General features: G+C 43.6%; 1 non-coding gene across 1 annotated transcript; it reads right to left on the bottom strand.

Annotated features, from left to right (window-relative positions):
* Window positions 1–1127: 1127 nt before the first annotated feature.
* Window positions 1128–1199, bottom strand: Trnae-uuc (transfer RNA glutamic acid (anticodon UUC)). The gene has a single exon. It is a non-coding gene; the product is annotated as a tRNA-Glu (tRNA).
* Window positions 1200–5421: the final 4222 nt, after the last annotated feature.

Genomic DNA, 5421 nt, shown 5'->3' with positions numbered 1-5421 from the left:
AGTACTTATCCTTGTTCATAATAAGTGCTCAATAAATATTACCTATTATGATTATTAGGATTTTTATTTTCTAATCAATTCTGCTTCTTTTAATAAATGCAAATTATCTGCTGACTGATCAGTTTCCCCTCTAAGCTCTTTAATAGAAATTTTAAGTAAGCATATATTTTACCTACTATTTTTCTCATGAAAGATGACATTTGTTTTGTGTCCCTTAAACTCTCAAAGGAGTTTAAAAAGAGAACACTCTGCCTGGCATTTTCACAGTCATTTCTCAGTGTTAATGGCATCCTGGGAACAAATCGGAGAAGCTTCAGAGAATTCAACATGAGTGGGAGAGAAACGTGGCCTCTAAACGCCTTGGAGTTTTTCCTATTGGCAGAGGTTTGGAGAGGCAAGATGAACTATGCAGCAGAGGATGCACTTATTTGGGTAATGCTTGGAAACTGTCTTGTCACACGGCAATACTAAGATTTCTAATTGTAGTTGAGCGTATCATGAATGTTGAAAGATTCAAAAAACAAAAAACAACAACAAAAACCAAAACCAGAAAGTGTCAAATATGTTAGGTAGTGAAAAGAAAGTGGTATTTTTTTGCCATCACCTCGCTCCTCAATATTTCTAATAACCTCCTTTTCTTTTTCGGCTTTTTTCTATCCTATACAACCGGCTCAGTGAGTTGTCTGAATCCCAGGCCCAATTGCACACTGAATTGCATTGCCCTTAATATCTTTTCTGGATATATTGCTTCCCACAAAGGAATGGTTTAGGCAACTTAGGAGCCCTATAAGTTCTAAAATTGCATATTTTCTTTTTCTTTCAAAGAAGAGCATTTTGAGTCGTTTACTTCATATTCACAGTGCAAGGAGAAATTACGGCAGGAATATACATTTTACCACGCAACCTGCCTGATTCCCTGCAGGTCGACTCCAATCCCTTATTTCAAAAGTGAACTTTGCTTTAGTGAGCTCTTTGCTTTCAGCTGCCACCGGCGTATGGAGCCCTGTTCTGGTGGTTTTGACCTGACCCTCTTAAGCCCCATTCTGCCCAGTAGGGGCTATAGCTTTTACTAAAAACACATTCTTCGTAGTCGTATAAATTAGCTTTTACTTTTTAAAAGATTGGCGTTCCCACACCGGGAGTCGAACCCGGGCCGCCTGGGTGAAAACCAGGAATCCTAACCGCTAGACCATGTGGGAGACGACGAAAGCGCTTCTGAACTCAGGCAAATTGAGTCTCTTCACTGGGCTTCCGCCAGCCCCGCCCCGCCCTGCTCCTCCCCGCCCTCTAGTAAATGCCCTCTGCGCCTGCGCGGGCTCCGCAGCTCTTTAACCCTCTCTGGCCCACACTCAGTTCCAAATTAAAGATCCTTCGAATCTTTTTTGTCTACCTTCCCTTTTGTCATCTCATTCTGTCTCCTGGTCCTAGATACCATGTCGACAGCGACGTGGACATTGGAGTGGATGAGCCATGGTTTATAATTCCTCTCTAGAACTCGTACAGAACGCGCACTAAGCTGTGTTCCAAGGTTAGAGGCCCTTGAAGAAGCGACCACCGTGGGGGTCGTGAAACCGCCGCCCCAGTCCACCCAGAGCGCTCCAAGCCACCAGCCTCCAGGGCCCTGACCCTGCGTCTGGGCCTCTCCTCTTTCTCTGGTCAAGGCTGGCCACAGGCACCATCCTGTCCCCAGAAAGTTGATCTTTTCCCTTGAAGAAACAGAAACAGGAATGAGGACTGCCTGGAAGCCTGGAACATTCCAGGTCCTGTTGACTCAGTGGCTGAAGGCGAGATTTGTGTCGCTGAGAGCAGGCTGTGGCGGCCTGGAGAAAGGCCCTTACTGCGAGCCTTCAGGGATGGGTGGAAATTCCTTGTGGTTTCCAAACCCCTTCTCGATTTGAAGCAGCATTTCATGGGGAGCAGTTCATACTTTAGCATAACTTTCTGTTTGGATTAGGGCAGTACAGAGAGTCGTTTATTCGGAATGGCCAGTGTGGGAGAGCATGGCTCCGGCGTCCTTGTGGCTCAAGCTACACACAGTTGTTTTTATTAGCAGCGGACTTTTTGGAGCCCATCTAAAAGCTAAGGTCCCTCTTGCTCCCCACCTGCTTCAGGGGCTGAGAGGTCCTTGCTGCCCTTCTGACTGAGCTCTGTATGGTTTCAATTGTGACACTTCTCATGAAGAGGGAAGGCCAGAAGAAGAGACTTCTGCTTTGCACTCATTTCCACGCAACGAGGTCCCCGGCCAGGAATGAACACAGTCCAACATAATTTAAAGTTAAGGTAGCTGGGAAGAAAAACTAGAAGCATTGATTGCAAACCTACTATGCATATGAGACACCTCCAAATGAGGTGGGTCTTAACCACAGGTGGTTTTTCCTGTTCTGTCTTTGAACAGTTTCATTGTTTGTCTTTTAATCAATAAGATAGTTTCTTTTCCTTTTCTTCTTCTTCTTCTTCTTCTTTTTTTTTTTTTTTTTTTTTTTTTTGTGGACATCTACTTTGGAACACCCAAAAATCCTCTCCAAAACTAACCTCAACTACAGAATACCTAGTATCTAAACTTTTCTTTCGGATGCCCAGAGATTCATTGTACTGACACTTTTCAGTTTTGTATTTCCATGTGATGATAATTCTTATTAAAAGTATCTTCCCAGTTTTAAAGATAAAATTTCTCAGTGTTACCTATACATTGGGAGAGCACCATTCACAGGCTATGACCAAAATGCAAGTTTAACTTTTATCTCACTATCCCTAAGCTGCAATATGTTTCATTTTTCTTTTAAACACTGAATGAATACAGTAATAGAACAACGCCTTATGATCACCTGAAGTAATATAACACAGTCAAAGATAGTATGCTGTTGTGATACTAACTTTGGGCTGGGGTTGTGGCTCGGTGGTAGAGCACTTGCCTAGCATGCATGAGGCACTGGGTTTAATCCTTGGCACCACATTAAAAATTTTAAAAATAAATAAATAAAGATATTGGGCCCACCTAAAAGTGTAAAAAGAATATTTAAAAAATATAATATGCTGTTCTTCTCCCAGCCGACCCTATCCCCAGCTTATGCAAGATTTCAGGTTAGAAGCAGTGGTTTGCTAGGTCTGGCTTACATTGGCTCACAGGAGCCAACTGTGAGCTTCCTAACTCTGTGTTCAGTGACATTGTCCTGGTGGCCTGAGCTGAGAGTATTTACACCATGGAAATCTGCAAATGATAGGAGGCCAGGGCTTCTTTCCTTGGCAAGCTGGAAAGATTGATTAAAAAAAAAAAATAGTGGTGTGTCAGTTAAATTTTTATCACACAAGATATGATCCACTTCTTTCTTTGGCCTTCCTCCCTTGAAGGTCCCAGGGCTCTCCAAGATTGAAGTGTAGGGAGGGGAGAAAAAAGAAAGGACAGAAGTTCCTACTCAACTGCTACTATCCAGAGTCACCTTCCTGCTCTCTGAGGACTTGTTTTAGGCTCTTCTCATCCTACTCAATGGGCTCATCACAGGCTTCCCTGCGTGGGCCCCTTGATTAGTATCTCATAGTGAACCAGCCGTGTTTGGTCTCAGACTAGCGGTACCAGTATCACTAGTGAGTTTGTTAATTCAGATTCCCAACTCTGACACCTTCAGGGGGGAGGCCTGGGAATCTGAATCTTAACAAGCCCCTTCCTATAAATGATTCTGATGCCACTAGATTTCCAGAAATACAGAACTACAAGACTTCAATCTCTAAAAGCCCATTATCCCCAAACCCTTGGATCTCTGATTGGTTTCCATTATTCCCCTTCCTTGCTCAAAAGCCTGAAAAATATGGCTTCTGGCTGTCTGCTGTGTAGAATCTAAATCCCCTGGCCAGGCCTTCCCAGCCTTAGCACAGCTTGCTGACATTATCCTCTGGTGCCCCTCTTCAGAAATGCCGCAATCCAGCTTGTCTACCTGCTGTGCCTCACCTGTCCTTTTGCTCTGCCTGGTTCTTCTTTCCTCATCTGACCCCAAGTGCCAAGGCTAGCTCAGCCCCATGGAGCCACCTCACTTCCTTCCAGTCACAAGGCATTCTGTTTCTTCTGAATTCTAAATCACAAGCCTTTAAAAACTGGTAATGGGAGTTTATGCCTTGCCACCCTTATTAGTTATTTAATAGGAAAGCCTGTGAATAAAAATTAGATTCCATAATCCCCCTGGGAACTTAGTCCTGCACTCAATCATTCTCAACAAATAGTCCTTCCTTTTATCTAACTTAAATACTTCCTGTTGTACTTCTATGTGAAAGCTGCCACCTTTTCACCAGCAGTATGAACAAAATGTTCCTGGGAGGAGGGGAGAAAAAAACGACGAATTTTTGAAGCTTAGCCAGACCAGTAAGTGAGCTGCATTTCTTTAGACACACACACACACACACACACACACAGCCTTCTTGTGTTGACACAAGGAACAGTTATTCCTGTTCCCATGCATCTAAGGCTGAATCTCTCTGGGCAGCTCTCCCATTTTATCCACCATTCGATACTGAGGGGGGGGGGTGCTCAAACATATTGTACTTGCCAGACATCTACATTAGCCAGAGTCATGTGGGTGTGATTGAGGCCTGTGTTGGCCCGTTGTTTAGGATTAAGGGTGGTTTGCACTGCAGTGAGCCCAAGAGTCATCATTTATCAGGACCTCCAAAATAAGGACCCATTAAAATTCCACTCTCCCCAGGAGAGCTCTGCTCAGCACAAAGTCTCTGCCTATGGCACCAAGTTAACCTCAAAACTCTTTTAGGTAACAGCACCTGCTCTGCTGATCAGGCAGGGTGAGTTAATCTTCATGGCCTAACCCTAGGATCAGTTTCTAAAATTGGGTCTGATCTCAAGAGATCCCTGGGTGACAGAGCTTCCTCAGGAACTTGTTTAGATCATGTAACTCTGCTCCTCACCTCTATCCCAAACCTACTGGCTCCTATTTGTCCTGTGACTGAGGGCAAACATCCTTGGACCTCTTAACACTGGGTCAGGAGCTCATTCTGTGCATCCTCAATGTGCATCAGGCTGGACCTATTTCCCTGCTTCCTCCCTGTGGAAGACTATGCTCCTTGATCATAGAGTCCCGATCTCAGTCTGTTATACCCCCAACTTATGTATAGTACGGTGCTTTAACACACCTAACTACTTAAGAAATCAATGTCAAAATGATTTCATTTCTTTGAAGACTTTCCTATAAAGTTCACTTTTTTTCCTCAAATCAGCACATAACAAGAGGAAACTATTCCTCAGCTAGGTAAATATCTTTCTTGACATTTGGGCAAGAAAGTGTTTGAGTAACTGATCATTTGATTCATTCCCTTTTTTTCTTTTTTTTTTTTAAATCAAGGATTGAACCCAGGGGCACTTAGCCACTGAGCTACATCCCCATTGCTTTTTATTTTGAGACAGGATCTTGCTAAATTGCT

This window comes from Urocitellus parryii, chromosome 2, assembly GCF_045843805.1.
Source record: "Urocitellus parryii isolate mUroPar1 chromosome 2, mUroPar1.hap1, whole genome shotgun sequence".
Classification (NCBI taxonomy): domain Eukaryota; kingdom Metazoa; phylum Chordata; class Mammalia; order Rodentia; family Sciuridae; genus Urocitellus; species Urocitellus parryii.
The sequence above is the reverse complement of the archived record's forward strand: the minus strand, read 5'-3'. Positions and strand labels throughout refer to the sequence as shown.